Source organism: Lissotriton helveticus, chromosome 3_1 (genome assembly GCF_964261635.1).
Source record: "Lissotriton helveticus chromosome 3_1, aLisHel1.1, whole genome shotgun sequence".
Lineage (NCBI taxonomy): Eukaryota > Metazoa > Chordata > Amphibia > Caudata > Salamandridae > Lissotriton > Lissotriton helveticus.
Window position 1 is genome coordinate 376314586 of NC_136061.1, and position 20097 is coordinate 376334682.

The window sequence follows — 20097 nt, forward strand, 5'->3', positions numbered from 1 at the left end:
CATTCTGATAGAGACTTTTTCAGCAGTACATCTTCACGCCAGAGGATGATACCATGCGGCTCCGCACTGATGTAGTTGTACTACGGAAATATTTAGGGGCCATTATAGGCACCACTCCTGTGCGCTGACGTCAGTTCCTTTCTTTCATCCCCATCAGTTGATGGTTGTATTAATGACGGGGATGATTACATCATTCTAAGTGAAGGTAATAAATAACCTGCCCAAGCCTCTGGATTCGTCTGATGACCTATCCTGTACCCATTCCTTAATGGAAAGGGCTGCCAAGAACTTCAACCTGTCATTGACATAAATGGAACATCAATGCTTCCTTTATGATTTTTCAGCCTCAAAAGTCTATCAAATCCAACAATCCAGGATTTTGTTCAGCCAGAAGGACTAAAAGTAATGCAGAACCTGCTACTGTTCCAGCTGTAATATCGAGTCGGGAGAAAAAGTACAAATCCCCAGGTACAGCTCCAGCTTGTCTGACTGGCCATCCAAAGCTGGATTGAGTTATAACTTTTTTCTTTAAACTTTATTTTCCATTTTAGGTACCATACATGCTTATCAAATATTTGTCACATGGTGGTCGTTGCATTCCATCCACGTTTACATACAGTGGTACCTTAACAGCCTCAGCAGGTTCTGATATATAGCGTGAGAGACCAAATCCCCTAAGGCCGAAAGGGGTTGCTTTTCTTCTCAGCAGTGTGCGCTATGTCTACACTAAGCCATCTTGGACTCTGCGATCATACAATATTGTTCAGGTTGTGTGTCAGTTGGTTCCATTACTTCAAGTAGGTATTAGTGTACGTAGCGGCTGCCATATGTCACGTGGCCTTGATGTTGGTGGCTGTAAATGTGCGTAGAGATTTCTATTTGTGTTGCCATGTACTAGGCTGTAAGCCATGCCTTTTGCCCCAGTGGGTGCCTGCTTCCCTAGTGTCCGGCCACTTCCCTTTTAGCGAGCATGAGCACTATGGCCAGGAAGCGGCGCAATGTTTTTGGGACGTGCCTGCAGTGGAGCAGGTGTGAATGCTAGTTGAGTCATGCGTGAGTGACAATTCCACAAATATGGTCCTCCAGTACTTAGCCAATTTTTCACAGGCCTATGTCATGTGGGCGAATTCAGCGGACGGTGAGTGACATTTGGAACATGGATGGGGACGTAAGGGGTCCATCCAGTACACCTTGGCTGGTGTAACGTATGCCCGCCATATAAACTTAAAGTATTGCAGCTTATGGCGACGATTAAGTGATACCAGGTGTGTCTGCATACATCAATGGTGCCATTGAAAGTCAGTCAATTGGTGACCGAGGCCCCGCTCCCTTGCGGTGCAAACCCCTCCATCCCGTGCAGGGAGCAGTGCTATGCATGATTTGTACAGCTTGGATACCAGGTAATCACCACTGTGTCCTTGATAAGAAGTGTCAAAGATGAAAAGTCATCTGGTTCAAGGGGGTAGCTAGGGATCTGGGCCCTCAGGGCCCCCTGCAGCCGCCGCAAAACAAATTGGTCCATCAAGGGAGAGTCCCTACAGCAGGAATCCTCTGTCCGGAAAATACATGCCCATCAGGGAACAGGTCCCCAATGGTGTTCAAGGAGTAGCTTGAATGGGTGCTCCTTAAAAGGGCTTCCTGTGTGATGGGTAGTCAAGTATTCAGAGCTAAGGGGAGAGCAGATGAGTACAATAAGTGGCCCACTGTAGCCCAAATCAGTCTTTTCCAGGCCCAGCTGGTCATGGAAACCGTCTCGATGTCGTGCGGGTTGCGTAGCAGTCCCGCGGGCAACATTGCAGCCAGCGGGATGGGGTCCTTGAGAGCTTCTTTTGGTTTGGAGTATGGTATCCTGGCGTCTGGGTGGTACCAATGTCGAGCGAAACTACACTGGGCTACCAGATAGTATATGTGTAAATTTGGAACCCCAAAACGTCCTCGCTCATACGGTAGAGTCAAAGCGCCCCAGCTGATCCTTGGTTGTTTTCCACCCCATATAAATTGTAACAACAGTGTTTGAAACGTTGCAATAAAATACGTTAGTCATATGGGATCGGGATACTGTGGAACAAGTACAAGAATTGGGGTATCGTCTCCATTTTAACAATGGCTATGTAGCCTGCCTTAGTCTGGGGCAGCCTCAACTAACGCTCAATCCGAAAAGACAGTTTTTCCAGCACCACAGTTGAGCCATATTATTTGGTCCGATTCTCCATGGATAAATATCCCTAGATATTTGACAGAGTCTTCACACCACACTAGTGGGAATTCAGTATCCATGCTACAGAGAGCAGATGTCGGAGGAAAAATCTCAGATTTGTCCCAGCGTATATGCACCCTAGATAAGGCACCATATTGGATTATTTCTCTCAGCGCGGGCCTAGATTCTCGTTTGTGTGCCGTATGTAGAGAATAATGTCATTCTTAAAAAGCGTGATTAGGAGCGGGCCAGTTTTGAACTGCAGACCTCTGTGAAGGTGTCGCTCCTGTAAGTGAAGCACCAGAGGAGATAACGGGCATCCCTGCTGTGTTCCCCGCATAGGAAAGAAAGAAGATGTCAGCATTCCATATAAGTGAATGCGTGCTGTGAGCTTTGTATATAATCTGTTAATAAGGGCAGTGAATCCTAGCTAAAGCCCCATTCTGCACAGCATGGCCCGCAGGAACGGTCACTCTAACTAATCAAATGCTTTTTCAGCATCCAGCACCACTGCTGCCAGGACAGTGGGTGAAATTCTACGAAGGACCGCAAAGAGTGCACGCAGGTTCATGGCAGTTGATTTATGCTGGGCAAATCTGGATTGGGCTGGAGATATTATCTGGTCTAGTAAGAGAGAAGGCCTGATAGCTAGCATTTAGGCCAAGATTTTATTGTTGAAGTTTAGCAATTACAGCGGTCGAAAGGAGCCACATCGCAACAGGTCTTTTCCAGGTTTGTGGAGAAATATTATCACTGATTCACGAAGAGTAGGTGGCAGGATACCGTCCTCCATCGCCTCCTGATAGAACTCTAAGAGATATGGGGCAAGTAGGTGCTTATACGCTTTGTAAAAGCAACCCGAGAGTCCGTAAAGACCAGGTCCTTTGGCCATTCCATATTTTTTATTGCCTGGATTATTTCCTCATCTGTAAAGGGTTCTCCGAGGAATTGTTGATGTGCCAAGCTTAAGCCACACCATGGCTACCTCGTCTAAATAATGGCTGCTGTCCGATACATCTGCCACGACCCGTGACGTCTACAAGTCGTTGTAATAGGTAAGTACTTTGTCTTGAATGCCAAGAGTGTCAGAAGTGTAGGTGCCATCTGGACGCTGGAGAGCCGATATGTAAGGCTGGCTCCTAGGGGGTTGCAGCAGTCGCACTAATGTGCATCCCGGCCGCTCCTTCTCCCCGTATTGTCGGGCCACAGCGTACTTAAACATATAATGCACTTCGCAGCTTCATGAAAATCTGCCAGTAGCTCGGCCCGGCTTGGTCTTGCATTGTTCGGGCCTAGTCTGCCCACAATAATTGTTTTTCTAATTGGAATAGCGTGCGTCGTATATGTCTTTGTGGATTCCCGCATCTTTAGATATACAGACCCCTTTTATGTTGCCTTAATGGCCTCCCACAATGTAGCCCAGGATTTCACTGTCCCTTTGTGAATCTCAAAATGTTCCACTATTGTCGATCGTAGTTCGGAGCGGAATAGGTCATCACAGATAGCCGTCCCAGGAAATCTCCACTGCCGCTCCACCACACCCGCCCTGGGGATACGTCTTTCTTAGCTGGCCGTCGATAAACGGTCTGGGTCCCCCCGGGTTCTGCTGAGATGCCGCCATTGGGAGTCGGAGTTCCGCAGGGTTCTGTGTTGAGCCCAACTCTTTTTAACATCTTTATGACCCCTTTGGCGGCACTGGCAGAGTGTTACGGGGCCCAGATCGTTTCTTACGCCGATGACACCCAGCTTCTCTTCACATGTAGGAAAGGGGAGGATTTTTATGAAGGGAGCATTCGGGATTGTCTCGGGGTGGTGTTCAATTGGTTCCAGCGGAACGGCCTTAAATGCAACTCTGACAAGTCGGAGGTGCTGTTTTTTGGCTGTGCCGCGGATCCTGATTGGCAGGCATGGTGGCCGACAGATATGTTTCCCCCAGCTCAGGCATCCCAGGTGGCTAAAAACCTGGGAGTTAAGATCGACAACAATCTGACTATGAGATCTCAGATTCTCGGCCTCACGGGCTCATGTTTCGGCATCCTCAGGATGCTCCGGAAGTTTCTTCCTCTGCTCTCTGAAGAGCACAGGAAGATAACGGTGCAAGCTCTGATTGGCTCCAGACTGGATTATGCCAACGTGCTTTATCTGGGTCTCCCGGATTATTTGTTGCAGCGATTACAGGTCGTGCAGAATTCCGCAGCGCATGCCATTTTTGGCCTTCACAGGCGAGCCAGAGCGTCCGGTCTTTTACAGTCACTCCATTGGCTGCCCATCCGTAAGCGGATAATTTTCAAGGCACTGACCCTGGCTCATAAAGCGCTTTTTGGTCTGGGAGCTAAATATCTCCAATGTAGGCTTGCTTTTTATCGTCCTGCCAGAGCATTGCGCTCCAATTCTTTGTCTCTTGCTGTGGTGCCTCGAGTCAGGAAGGCTCGGATTGGGGGGCGCTCCTTTGGTTTAAGGGAGCCCCAGCTCTGGAACACTCTGCCACTGACCCTACGCTGTACCTCCAATCTGTTGTCTTTTAGAAGAGGCCTAAAAACTTGGCTTTTTACTCTTTAGTTGTGCTGTCCAGTTGTTGTTTGAATATCTGTGTTTGTTATGTTTTTTATGAGCTGCCACTATAAAGCGCCGGGACACTCCGTTGGAGTAGCCGTTGCGCTATACAAAATAAAGTTAACATAACATACGGAACTGCAAGTTCACCCGTGTGTGATCAGACAGGGTGTGCCGCAGATGTTGTATGAAGTCAATCCACTGTGTCGGGCTGGGTGTGAGGAGCAAGTAATTCAAGCAATTCCATGCTTCATGTTGTGCTGAGTAATGTTATAGACTGCCTGCGTGGGATGCTGATGGCGCCAAACATCTGTTAATTGATATGTTCCACTTAGTTCTGCTAGTGCTCGTCTGGATCTTGGTTTGGTGTCAGGATTACTCACTGTACTGTCGTGTTAGGGATCAAGCAGTAGGTTAAGGTCAGCCCCTATGGGTGCCAGTGTCTCTGCCGTCTCCAGGTAACGGGCAACGAGCAAGAGGGTGGCTCTATGGCAGTTAGTACTGCAGTGGTCCTCTGGCCCAGGGTTGCGACCACCTCAGGCTCCCACTCACACAGATTGGTGCTTCATTGTCGATGGGCTGGCACAAGGAAGAGGCCGAGGCACATAAAGGGGCGGGAAGGAAAATGACAAGGCAGGCCTGCTCAGACCCAGGCTGGCCCAACAAGGCCCAATTGCCGTCCCCCAGGCTCACCCGTGGCCCCTGTTGCAACAGGGTCTCCGGTGGCAGAGTGGACCAACCTTACCTGATGCAGGGCCTTGTTGGGGCGCAGCCTGGGCCCGTTTATGTCGGCGGCACATGCTTGTCACGTCTTCCCCCGGTGCCTTGTGTCCACGAATGACCGGCTCCAGCAATCAGGTGGGTCTCACTTCGCCACAGCTGGTCCGTTACCGTTCGAGCCGGGTGTTGGACCCCAACTCAAGCGTGTCATCTCTCAGCCCTGCAGGGTTCTCGCTCTGGGCTGGTGCAGCCTCTCCTTCCCTCCGGGGCTAATGGTGATTACATCAACTCCCATGCAGTTTTTGCAGGGTTCCGCCAGTGCCACAGCCCGCTATTGCATCGGCTCCGCTGTACGTATGTTGATTGTAGCCCCATGCCTGGCTAAGATTGTGGGGAGATAGGCGGGACTGCAGAGCTATGCGGCCATCTTGGTTGGCAGCTTGGCAACGCCCTCCGGATTTAGTGATAACTTTGGATGCTCAGAGAAGATCTCAGAATCTCATTACACCATCCTCTGGTCCTCCTGACAGGGATAGTAGGTGAGTAGACTATCTGGGTCGAACAATTAGTTTAATGGCTGCAACTTCTTTTAAGGCAGCCAGTACACTTTTGCAATTTTGGAACATTGTGATTGCAAGATATCAATTGGTGAGGCATTTATCGAGACCAATGTTTGGGAAATTTGCATAATCTATCCTTGATTACAAGTGCAATAACAGCTTAAAGGTCCTCTGGGCTCAGGAATTTTGACATTTTGCTGATTCTCCAGAGCATAAAGAAGGATGAAGAGATTTATGGCTTCATAGTAAGCCATCAGTAATCACGCCGAGACTCTCTACTAATATTTTTGGGATTGGGGGATTACCATCTCAGAGGGCCAGAATGATGCTGTCCAGTAATCAATCTTACTTTTAGTAGTGTCTATTTTGGCTTTATCTGAGTTCAGTTTGAGGTGACTGCTGTTAATTCAATCACGGATAAACAGCATTGTGGTTTGAAAGAATTCCTTGGATTCTTGGGAGTTATCAATTCTGAACAATAACTGTGTGTCCACATAGTGGTAGATCATACACTTCTTGTCTTTGAGAGAGTGGGTTAGTGGGCGGATCTAGAGGTTGAAGAGGTGAGGAGAAAGGTACGAGCCCTGCGGTACACCCCAGTCCAGCAGGACCTAAGAACAGTTATAAGGGGTTAGGTGGGACCGACTGGGTGCATTTTGTTTAAAAGGGAAATGATCAGTTCTGCAGCTTTGACATTGTTATGGTCCACCATGTCAGAGGCCGTGGACAGGTACAGGAGGACCATTACCTAAGTGACCCCTTTATCGTATTCTGTCCGCAGGTCATCTGCTACAGAAAGGATGACTGCTACCGTTGAGTGAGCTGGACGAAAGACTGCTTCACAAGGATCCAAGAATTTGGTTTCTTCTAAGAAGGCGCAAATATTTTTTGCCACGCTTGCCTCTGATACCTTAGCCAAAATGGCAACATGGATATAGGGCAGTGGTTTTTCAGTATTAGTGCGTCCTCTCCTATTTTTTTGTGTATGGGTACCACGATGGCTTTTTTGAATGTGCTGGCTTCTGTCCCTGTGCTGATATAGTGATAGAGGAGTGCGAGGACTAGGTCAGGGAAATTTGAGAATACTGTTTTTAAAATCTTTGGTGGGCAAATGTTATTAAGGGACCCTGATTTTACTTTATTCAGCAGGTCCTTGAAACAGTCCTTGCTGATAACAGGAAATGAAAAAACGGTAATGGGGTTCATGTTTACATGCATCAACTTGGTTTCAAGGGAACCTTTAGGGATGCCTCCTTTGATAATCTTTATTTTATTGATGAAAAAATTGTTGATTGAATCGCAGAGCGACTGGGAGGGAGTGATGGGTAATGGACTCTATCCGGATTTGATCATTCGGAGACAATTCCAAAAATCTCCTTACATTTATTTGTGGATTAGAGAATTTGGTTAGTAACGAAGGTGGATTTATCTTGTAGGATGAGGGTTGGGATTCTTTGAGTTTTTTTAATGTATATTTCCTTTACTTCCGAGAGGTACTTTTGCCGCCATTTCCATTTGTAGCATCGAAGTTGAAGCTTAGCTGCTTTCAAATTGTCTGTAAACCATTTAGAGGCATCATGACGTCTAGCCTGTTTAGACACGCATGTGGTGGGTGCGGGGGCATGGGTATCGCTGGCTGTCATTAGCCAGTTTGATATCGCTTTAACGTGCAGTTCAATGTTGTTTAGCTCAGGCGGGATTGTGGCCATATAACTGCAAAATAGACTCAGATTGGCCCATGACCAGGTGGTTGGGGAGCCATTCTGTTAATGAGAATTTACTGCAGCTATCGGTCGGCCCATGCACATGGGGAAACTGTAAGATTGGATAACGATTGGTGAGTGGTCTAGAACTGGTCTAATGTGTGGCCTCTAATGTGGGTGGGAGAAAGCACGTGTGGAAAATTTAAGTTGCTAATTTGATCACAGAAATCCATGGCTGTTTCTCATCCCTGGTGACATTTGAAAGTGGTGGGGCGTAAACGTTGGGCATGATTTTTATAAAGCAAGCGATGTGAAAAAGTTCTATGGACAAACCTGGGGTCCAGGGGGAGTCCCTCTCCTGAGAAAGAAATGAAAAAAAGATTGGCAAATTTTGCATTCTAAAGCAAATGAATGTAGCGATAAATCAAGGCTTATTAAGCAGTGGGAACGTATAGTCTTGAAATATTAAACACATTAAAAACAGCCCCATATCTTCTTGCATTAATTTGTTCAACAGTTACTATAATGTGTAAATTGTTCTGCATGACAACTTTAGCCCTTTAAAATGTATACTTGCCTAGTGTCTTGCACTTCATGCAGCATTAACTTTGGAAAAATATGCTTTAACCAGACTTCGAGAAGCACCCACAGATGCTAGCTGTAATCAGTCATATATAAATATGTGCAGGCTGGTCTTTAAGTGAGATTAGAAAAGTGGGCGCCAAACACATTTCTGTGATTCCCATAGTGCGTCATCGGACTGGTATTTTGGTTTCTCTCTGAGATGTAATTTTATCCAGATAAATGACACAGCAAGTGGCATACGCCTACAGCCTGTCAGTATGATTGGCTTTGTCACTGGGTGTTAGCTGTTTGTCTGCATATCTTGTCCATCTGCACATCTTAAACCCCCTCTCTTTCCTCTTCAGCATCCTTTTTTTTTTTTTTTAATCGGCAAAGGGTCCTGGTGTGCACGAAGCAGTCCCAACGTTCAGCAATGTCTCTTATCACCTACAAGCTACGACTACGAGCGGCACCCTCTTTTCACTCTTCCTCGCATCTGTCACTTCACCGCCCCCAACATGCACGGCACTCCCCCAAATGTAAGCACTTTAGTTTCCCTCACTTTTGCCTTGCAAATATTTTGACATCCATGTACCCCCTTCACACACATATCCACAGTTTCAGCTGCAAATGGAATACACAAATATTTTTCTGTGTGCTCTGCAGAGAGGCCAACCCACTGACAGACACTTTGTTTGGCTTTAGCCTTAGCTCCTGAGTGCGCAATTAAAGCCCCTCATAAACACCTGGCATGGCTCAAGCTTCAAAGTATGCACAGAAGAAAATACAGATCAACAACAACATTATAAAATAGCTAACTTGTGGGGATTGCAAGATTAAGTAAAGCATGTCAAATAAGAGAGGAACTAAATTGCTGAAATGCATTCCCTCAGCATTTTTAACATTCATTGTTTGCAAGTCAGTCCATGTTTTTAGCATCAGTGTTAACTTAGGGGCATGTACACATGGCCAGTTTTAATGCCATACATCAGATAACTGGCCACTGTCAGCACATGTTACACAGTAAGCACATATCTCTCGCTTTGGCCCTGACTAGGATATTTAGATCCATTTCGCAAAGGAACAAGAGGGAACCCTGCTCCTTATTTGGATCCATTTCACAAGGGAGCAAATACTGCCGCTCAGCTTCTAAAGTAGTGTGTGATGTGCAACGAGGGCCTGGGGTATCACAGTTGGGAAGATTAGCATGATGAGGGGGCTCGGCACAATATACAGAACACAGCATTAGCTTGCAAACACTTACCATTACAGAGAACAAGGCACCGGATCAGACATACTTGCATCCACTCTCACGTATGATGAAAGGGTGGGCTCTACGTCTTATGATTGACGGATGTCTGAAATCACGCAGGGATGAAGTCTCCTACGCCCGAAACCGTGATGCTTATTGCATCACTGGCCTACAGTGTGCATGCATCCAGAGACCCCAATGGCAATGAAGGGCTTTAAAACCGAAAGCCCTGCGTGGTGAGTCACGTTAAGAAAGTTGATTTACTGCCTGTCTTCCGTCTCCTGCTTCAGAGTGAGGCGGGGCAGGCAGCCTGAAACAGACAACCGAGACTTAAATACATCCATTTTCTGAGAGATACGATTGTATCTCTAAATAAATCGATCTATTTTATATTTTTTTATGTAAATGTTTCGGAATTTGCAGGGGGGCGCAGCCTATTTTTTTATGTAAATGTTTCGGAATTTGCAGGGGGGCGCAGCCCCACAGCCCTAATGGAGAAACCACCCCTGATTATTGGCCCTATGATTTAATTCGCCGCGCAAGAACATTTTTGCGTGGTCAACCAGAAGGGGGAGAATAGCTCGTAAAAAAGCTGAAGGAAGTGTTGCATACAGTATGGTGGTCTATAAGTGAGGAGGCATAAGAGGGGAAGGTTTGCAATTCCACCTCCGCCGGGATTGTCACGATTCCGCTTCCTCAGGATCAGGTGATGCTTAAAAGGGGTCCACCTCCAGATTGCCCTATACTCCGACTGTAATAAATACACAGAGCATAAAGGAAATCAGGCGAGGGAAAAGGTAAGGAAGGGACCGGAACGGGAAGGGAGGCTGAAACGAGAAAAGAAGAACACATATAAGATTAAATACAAGAAATCACTAACTACGCTCATTCAATTCTCGCTAGAACACCACCTACCACTTTCAACTAACTGTGGACTGCTCTCCTCCTCTTTCGTGGCAGGTGTCGGATAATAGTCTCTTACCCTAACATCCACTTCTGCAATACATAAACCAAGGAAATAATCAAATCAGAAGGTCTCACAACATGCCCCAACAATCACCACTCTTCAGAACCATGCATACCTTCCAGCCTTCCCTTATTAACTGAAAAAAATCCCCTTAGTTCATTCCAAATGCTGAACGTAAAAAATAATAGTTCCAATATTAATCCATGGCTGAACAAAGTTGTATCCGACTCATCCAAAACGATGAGGAACAAATATGTCTTTTCCTCTTGAAGTCAAGAAAAGTTCCAATCGCCAATAGCCAAGTTCATTAGCAAATGAATAGTGTATCCGGATAAATGAAACTAAGGTGTTTAACACATCTCATCCAAGAACATGAGTACTCACGAAAAGATGAAACTCCCAATCATTCAATCCAATAGATTGTCAAAAACGCTGGAATTCCGTTCTCTTCAAAAACAGAAAGAAATGGTCTCAGCCGAGAACCTTCGCTATTCCCTCTTTTGCCCGAAGGAATGAAATGGATTTGAAAGTTGCTTCCAGCAGCCGCCAGAACGCGTGCATCCGTAGCAGGGAATTCAAAACAACTCGCCTCGTGTTTAGACAGCAACACAAGCGAGTCTTGGGGACGCTCGGCAGCCGCCCAACGCCAGCAAACAATCCAGAAGGTCACTGCTCCTTGCGTGTCTCAGCCGAGACACACACGACCTCGGGAAACTCGAACGTTCAGCAGCCGCTGAACGGAACGAACAGGAACAACACTTAACAAGTTCAGAACCAGTCTCAAGTTCGGGTAGCAAATCACGTACGGTTTGCTGGCCGTGAACCGGCCACCTAAGTAACCACCTAGCTCCTCCCAATCATAGGCATTATGGGACTTGTAGTCCATGAAGAAGCGCTATAGTATCCTGCACATCCAAATTCAGCTACTCATGCAGGCGCTTCACGTGGATCGAGGCAGGTCATGACAGGGATGTCTAATGATGTAAGTTTGGGGAACCTGATATGAGTCTTAATCACTGCGGATATGCTGCCACCTATTTTACCAATAGGTCGGTTGGTTTGCAGGTTATAATAATTGTTGGGCAGGGCGGCGAGTGTGTCCGGAGTGGACTCTTCAGTGAGCCAAGTTTCTGTGAGTAGTAGAATGTCTGGTGATTTGGTGTCTTGTAAGTTGAAGATCTCATATTTCATGCTTCTCCATGGAACGAATATTTAAATAAATAAATGTTAATTGATTGGTTTAGGGACCGTGGGTGCTAAGGCTGATGTTGGTGGTTTGAATGAGCAGCAATGGTCTTTTAGTTTCTGTGAAGTCGGGTACTGCAGTATTGGCTTTTAAGAGTCCCAATTTATCTAATTTTTGGAGTAATACGGAGGTCTATTTTGTGACGTATTGAGAAAATGTTTTTATTTTCTTATGGGGAATAAGTGAGATTTTGGCAATTTCGGGCATAGTGACTAGCCCCTAGCCCCGGTCGGGCACGGATGGGCGCAGACAGGCTTGCCTTTGGCGTACTGTTGGTGCACCTGCTGCGCATCCGTGCTGCTTAGATCATTTGTGACCGAAGCCAAAGTGCTTCTAAGTAAAAATGCTAACAGATATGTGCAAATAATATCTGTTTATATGTGTGCGAATATGGGAAAAAAAGCTATTTCTGTGCAAGCGGCTTTCACCTGACTAGCCTGGCTGCATGTCCGTACTGCTTCGGTCATTTATGCCCGATAGCTGTGGTAGCCCCCCTACAACAATTGCAAGGCAGTGTTCTAATTGGTCCTCCGTACACTGATTAGCTTTTAGATTGGTTCCCCCAAGGAGCATATACGGTGTTCGTATTCAGCAGGAAAGACAGTTTAACACATGAACAGATTCTTTTGAAACCACAGAGCCAGATTAAAAGGTGCTTCTAAGTAAAAATGCTAATGGATATGTGTAAATAAAGCAATTTTTATGCAAGCGGCTTTTATCTGACTAACTACGCTGTACGTTTGGGCTGCTTCAGTCATTTGTGATCAATAGCTCTAGTAGTATATAATTATAGTTATATACTACTGACTATTCCGATTCAAGCAAGTCAATATATGAAAGATCCAACATTGCAGAAGAAATGAGTTATGTACCTTTAGAAATTAGTTAAACACCTTTAACTCCAGCATGCACCTTTAACTCCAGTTTTCCAACATTGAAATATTTCATATATTCACATGCGATCCTCCTTCTTCACAATCAGAGGCTCATCCATTACATACTCTTCTCACACTTATGCTTTGAAATCTGAGCTATGGTGGCCTCTAGGGGGAATAGGAGAGTGGACACTTCCACCTCATTGGCTGAAATGAGGTGGCTGAAATTTGGGTTGTTTGAAATAAGGTGGATGTGCTACCAAACAAACATTGTTGATCAGTACTATTGCCACTTTAACACTGTTTACTGCTATTTAAATGTCCTTGATCTTCCAAGCCTGACGAGAATCATTCAAGGAGGTGAATATATGAAAGACTTCAATGTAGGAGAACTGGAGTTGCTGGGAAGTACCTAATTTCATACAGTACAACACATAATTTCTTAAAGTACAGCACAATATTTGACAACATGACACATTTTGCCGGAGTACGTTACATCACATCAAAGCACAAAGTAGCATAACATATCAGAGGACATCATAGTTCACCACTTGGTATAGTAGCACAAAACATTACAGCACATTAGGGGACATCACAGCTCACAACAGGACATCATGTCTCAGATCTAAGCACTTCCCAGTGCACCCCATCACACTATGCATATAAGAACAAAGAAAAACAACACCACTGCATAAATATATTTGAGCCACAAACCCAGGTATGAACTTCCATTCTGTTTCAAAGAGAAAAGTCAAGCTGTGAGGCACTTAGGGATTACAAATTGTTGGCAAAGAAATGGCATGATATACTAGTGTTGCATCTTCTCACACTTAAAAGAACACAATGTTCAGCAGAAAATAAGGCCCTTTAAATATAAAGTGTTCTTGAAAAAGAAATAAATACACAGGGAATAATCAAAGTTAATTCTGATGTTAGACAGTAGACGATCTCGACCTGTATAATACATAGCGTAATATATCTTCAGAGTGATATCAATAATTGGGGGCCAACGAAAAGAATATCTGAATACGTTGATCATTTTTTACAGTCATATGTTGAAAAACTCCCCTCTCATATGAGAGACACTAAACATGTCCTTAATATTTATTTTTTATTTTGAGAGTTTTATACAGCGCGAACAAGATCTTTGCAGATATCAGAGCGCTTTACAAGTAAAAATACGAAGTAGAAATACAAAGTAATAAAGCGTATATACAAAGTAATATATGAGGTAGTTAGGTACAAGGTGCTAGTTACATAGGTAGGTCAAAGGACATGAGGTAGGTTACAGGTGTGGTAGTGTAGGTACACTGAGAGTAGACAAACAATTGCGTCAATAGCATAAAGTGCGACACCAAGGAGCATATACTTGCTTAAGCGTGTTTAGAGTATTTAGAGTTTAAAGGTGGGCCAAGTTGAGGTGGGTGTGTGCAGGATGTATAGTCCCACAGGTGCGACAGTAGAAGGGATGTAAAGATCGTTGAGGTGGAGAGGGTAAAGTGTGCAAAGTCAACCAGGTGCGTCAACACTATAACAATATACATAATCAACCAGGTGCAACGAGCATTATAACAAAATACAAAGAGTGAGCGTATACAATTACGTAATAATACGGGTGGTACAATAGGCCAAGGTCGGACAGGCCTTACAGTGCAGATTTATGAGTGATACGGAGTAATAGGTCATGTGTATTTTGCCATGAGGATCGCTTTAACTTCTTTCTTAAAGATTGTATTGGAGGAGATGAGTCTTGTTTCAGGAGGGAGTGAGTTCCAGATCATGGGTGCCATTCCTGAAAAGGAACGTTTATACGTTTTTTCCTTCCGAAATCTTCGAGGTTTCAGCAAAAGATTGTTTGTGCTCCTAGTAGTTCGGGAGCCACCCGAAATTGTCAACTTTTGAGTGAGGTAGGCGGGTGAATTCAGATGCACAGCCTTGTGTGTCATGCATGCGATTTTCAGTTGAATTCTGGCTTCAAAAGGTAGCCAGTTCAGTGATTTAAAGTCCGGGGAGATATGCGAGTGTTTTTTTGAGCCTGTGACTAGTCTCGCTGCGGCGTTAAGGGACGCTCGTAGGGGTGCCGTTGTAGTTAGGGGGAGCCCACAGAGGGCGGTGCTCCCGTATTCTATGTGCGGGATGACTATAGATTGAACTGCAGTTTGGAAGTCTTTGGCAGGAAGGAAAGGTTTAAGTTTTCTCAGGGTATTGATTTGGAAGTTCGCTCCTTTGGTTGCCTTGCTGATGTGCTGCTGCATGTTGAGATTGGTGTCAAGTGTTATGCCTAAAGATTTTGCTGAGTCTACTACGATGGGCTGTACATTTAGAGCCGTTAATTGCTTAAGCCATGTTTGAGCCGTGGAAATTTTAGCGGGAGGTGAGATCAGGAGGAACTCGGTCTTCAGAGCATTGAGTTTGAGGTGATTCTCAGCAAGCCAGGATTGGGTGTTTCTGATCGTGGTGTTCAGCAGCATGATGTCCTTGGGAGATTGTATTTTGAGATAAAGTTGGGTGTCGTCGGCATACATGTGAAAGTGCACATTAGAAGCCTGTAACAACGTAGTGAGAGGTTCCATAACTAGGTTGAACAGTGTTGGGGAGAGGGAGGATCCTTGAGGGACGCCTAGCGATACAGGTACCGGAGAGGACAGCAGGTTGTTGCTTTTGATTCTTTGTGTCCGGTTGTGTAGAAATGAGGTGAACCACTTTAGAACAGTCCCAGATATGCCCATCCTTGTGTTTAACAGTTCGAGTAAGTTCTCATGTTTAACTGTATCGAATGCTGAGGAGAGATCCAGAAGGATGAGGAGACAGGTATCATTTTGGTCTAGGATTTGGAGGGCATCGTCCACTATGTGAGTCATGGCAGTTTCGGTACTGTGCCCTGCTCGGAAGCCTGACTGATGAGCGTTTAGGAGGTCAAACTTATCTATGTGTTTAGTCAATTGTAGTTGTACACATTTTTCCAACAGTTTAGCGAGAGTGGGGATGTTTGTAATAGGTCGGTAATTGTTTAGATCAGTGGGGTCTGCTGTTGGTTTTTTTAGTAGCGGTGTGACTTGCCCTACTTTGAGGGCGTTGGGGATGGATCCTTGTTGAAGAGAGCTATTGATAATCTTAGACCAGAGTGGGAGAAGCCAGGGGGAAAATATTCTGCAGGATATACAGACTGGGTTGGGCATGTGGTTCGTAACACTGGACTTTATATTTCTTTATACTAGCATCTCACACAAGAAAGGCATAGCAGCACTGAAGCGTTTCTTGAACACTAGATCTGTGGTTTATTTGGAACATACTGCCATGTTGCCATCTATAACTAGGCTTATCATTGAGAATAATGTGTTCATGTTTGAACAGAACTGGTACAAACAACTTTAGGGGACTGCAATGGGCTCCAGATTTGCCCCCTCTTATGCAAACCTCTTTATGGGGGTGTTTGAGGAGGGACATGTCTTGAGCCCAGGAGGTGCCCCTTGGATAGAATATATCCTATACTGGGGGATGTATATCGATGATTGCCTGCTGGTTTGGACAGGCATTGAAACACACTTATGAGAGTATATTACTTATTTAAATACCAACGATGAAATATTAGGTTCGCCTTTAAATACAGTAATGTAAAATGATATTTTTAAAATTTGGAACAGTACATTAAAAATGACAAGTTGCGCCTTGATTGTTTACATGCCTTTTTCAATAAAAAATAAAAGTAAAATGACTAGTTGCATAGTAGACTTTTTTGCAAACCTACATCTTGCAATGCTACATTACATGGCTCTAGCGCATTCCAGGAATCAGATTAATGCTTTTCTTTTTGGTGAGATGATGAGGGCCAGAAGAAACTGTAGTGAGGAGCATGAGTAGCAACAGTGTATAAAGGACATGGAGGAGCAATTTATAGAAAGGGGTTACCGTCCACAGGTGGTGAGATCCGCCACAAGAAGAATGGCGGGGGATAGATAGACAATAGACTTTGGACACTCGTAATAAACACAGTAGAGAGTCTAAGCTCATACGCCACATTGCAGATTACAATGGTATGTCAGCCAAATTTCGTAAAAGTTTAAATAAACACTGGGATCTTCTTAAAGGGGTTAAGATGTTGGATGACCATATAACTGACCACCCAGCTGTTACATATCGGAGAGGGAGAACTATCCGGTCTATATTATGTCCCAGCTATTGTATACTGGAGAAGAAAGAAAGTTGGCTAAGTGAGAGCTAATGGTTTGTTTTAACAGAAGTTGGCCGTGTATGGCGTCATGTGGAAACTAACCTTTTCTAATATGGCGGCCCGTTCGCACTCCAATTTGTCTCGTTATGTGCTCTACGTGACCTTTGTGTTTTTTAACAGCATGGTTTTACCCCATGTCTTGCTTACATGCCGTATGGAATAGGAGACGCCATACTTCACGGGAGACGCTGGCTCGTACTCAAGTAAGTGCAGGATGGATCTGTTTGTTGGATTTGAGAAGGATTAATTGAGTCCGTGTGCGGGTGTTTAACGGCAACTCTGGCTTGACTTTACCCCTCATGGATTATTTTGCACAGATTTAGTGGAGTGATCATTGGATCTCTTTCTTGACATTACATGTGTTACGGCACAATGTATATGTAAATTGTGTTTTTTGTATATTGCAAGATTAGCATCTTTGCATTTGCCCAGATTTATGTTACATTTCTATTTGTTCTATTATATTTAGTTTTTGGGAGTTTTGGATTAAGATTATGTTAGTCTACACAGGAGAGGTGACTCCGCTTTTGACTATCCCGTATTATCATACTTGTTACCAAATGATTATTTATGTTTATGCAGGCATGGGTATACTACACCATATACTCCATTATATGATAATCACTTGCATTCGTTATGAGCCTTTAACGTGAACCTTCATTTATACTCTTTCAGATGAAACCTATATTTTGAATTCAAGATAATTCAGTTCTGGAGTGAGGGCCGGGGCTTTGATTGTGCGATTTGCACTATTATGGACTGCACTCTGCTTTTTAGACCATAAGTGGTATTACTCAATGGTGGTAGTGGCAAGCGAGGGGCTGGCAAAATTCATCAAAAGCATGAGACTATGTCAATCGCATGAATTGTGTGTATTTGACAGGGATATTTTCTATCAGCGGTTTGCTTTTCATGCCTTTCTTATATGTGTTTGGGACTTATAATTTCTTATGGTCCTCAATGGTGATTCACGAAATTGGGTGCACACTCTTGCACCATGCCAATTAAGGCAATGTGTGATTATAAGATGGATTTGTAAGATGTATATATTTTGATATTCCAGCCCTGAGACAGTCAAGGGTTCTTGTATCCAGAGACGAAACACGTGTTGGCTGGATCGGCTGGCATTTGAAGATTCACCAATTAAAGAAAAGATTGAATATGTTGACGACTGTCAGATTGATTTTGTAGACTTACAGTACTTAAAGCGCTCAGAGTCAATGTTCTTAATATGCTGAAATAAGGGATGTGAGCTGACATCCCTCCTCTAGAGCACTGCAGTGATTTTGCGCTCATAAGTACAATTTTGTACACTGTGTTTTCTGTGTGCCCTAATTCCCTTATTCACCCTGATTTGATTCATTGAAATCCTTATTTGCACTTTATATTTATTGTATTTGGTGAACCACAGGACATGGGATGAAGCTTAATAGCTACTGCCTTGAATAGTTATCAAAGGGTCGTTGTGTACATGAAGGCAATCTTTAGTATACATAAGAGAATAGAAAAATATGAATGATTTTAGGGTCCTTCGTGTAGTGTTTGATGCACAGAGTCATATTTTAGCAGACAGTATAAGCAAAAACAAAGGCCCAGGTAGACAAGAGCTCTGTGGTGACATTTATTAAAAGTTTGACGCTGAATTTGCATATTTTGCACATTACACTCCTGAAATACTGGATTGCTTAGTTGTTTGTACTGTTTCACTGACGCTAAGCAGTTTTTAAACTTAACCTTAGTGTACCAGTTTTAACCTACCTCCAAGTGTTGTCTTGAAGTGTTTTTAATCGTCAGTCCACGCCCTGATCTGCCGCGGCTGTTTGAGCTGTTTGAGCGGAGGGCCGGACCTAACCCTAGCACTCACTTCCGGTATCAGAAGTTGGCAGACTAGCCTTTTTGCGGATATCGGCCTATTTAAAGAGCATGCTGCAGCGGTGGCGCAGCAGATGCACTCAGCGGGCGCGTCACTGGCACACAAAAGGAAAGCCCACTGCATCCGTCCCAGCCTGGCTGGGACCAGCGGCCAGAACCCCTGCCAGTGGCAGATCCCATCAAAGTATCAAATACTCAGCGGATGAGTTACTCCAGCTGTCGCAGCCTATCTTGAAGGCTAGTAGGCACAACATTAGTGTAGACACTAAGCCATTGGTATGTGGGAGCTGTTACAAGGATTTTACGAGAAAACACACAAAGCAGCAGGGGGACAAAACTGCTTTTTCTCCTACTGAATTGTCGATCTTTAACAAAACATAAACACGAGATCTCTGAAATCCTGTAGGCACAACATTAGTGTAGACACTAAGCTATTGATATGTGGAAACTGTAACAAGGATTTTACACTGAGAAAACACACAAAGCATCAGGGGACAAAACTGCTTTTTCTCCTACTGAATTGTCGATTTTAACAAAATATATATTGAAGATCTCTGAAATACTGAGGGAGAAAATGCCCGACGCCCTGTTTCTTACAGACATGGCTTAACGATAGCTCTACCTCAGATATCCTAGATACGCTCCCGGAAGGCTACAGGATAATGAGACAAGATAGGGTAAAACAAAGAGTGGGCGGAATCATGATAATCCATAAATTATCAATGAAGGGCTGCATAAATGAAGCTAATTTAGCGAAATGCGAAGCTCTCTTCTTCACCCTCTCAGCAGCAAAAAACAACGCCATTGCGTTTTTTTTTTATATACTGCCCACCTGGCCCAGCAACTCAATTTGTGATGAGCCTGGGGGAGAAAGTGGTCCAACCAGCTCTACGTCACAACAATCTAATCCTAGGCGATCTTAACATACATTTTGATGATATGGAGAACCTAGAAGCACAATCTGTATGTAAAGACCTTATGACTTTTAACCTGGTTCAAAAAGTGAATGCACCAACGCACCAAGCGAGGCATATTCTTGATCCTATATTCACCAACTTAACAGAGATCGAGGTAGGGACACCATGGCCAGTTCCTTGGCAGACCATCACTTAGTCTCTTTCTCTATGCCCTCCCACAGACCCACAGTTAAGAGGCTTAAGCAGCAAATTGCACGTAGGAAGTGGACCAAATTTACCCATAACACATTCACACCAGCACTGCTGAAAAATGATCCTAAACTTGATAAAAACATGAACATAGCTAACAGACAAATTGAGACATGCTTAACGGACGCACTGGATCAGATAGCACCGTGTACCACAATGAACACCAAGAGGTCTAGAGCATCAGCACCATG

General features: G+C 44.4%; 1 protein-coding gene across 1 annotated transcript in view; it reads left to right on the forward strand.

Annotated features, from left to right (window-relative positions):
• The window catches only part of BLTP2 (bridge-like lipid transfer protein family member 2), a 748021-nt gene that overhangs the window by 531602 nt on the left and 196322 nt on the right, over window positions 1-20097 (forward strand). The window lies entirely within an intron of this gene.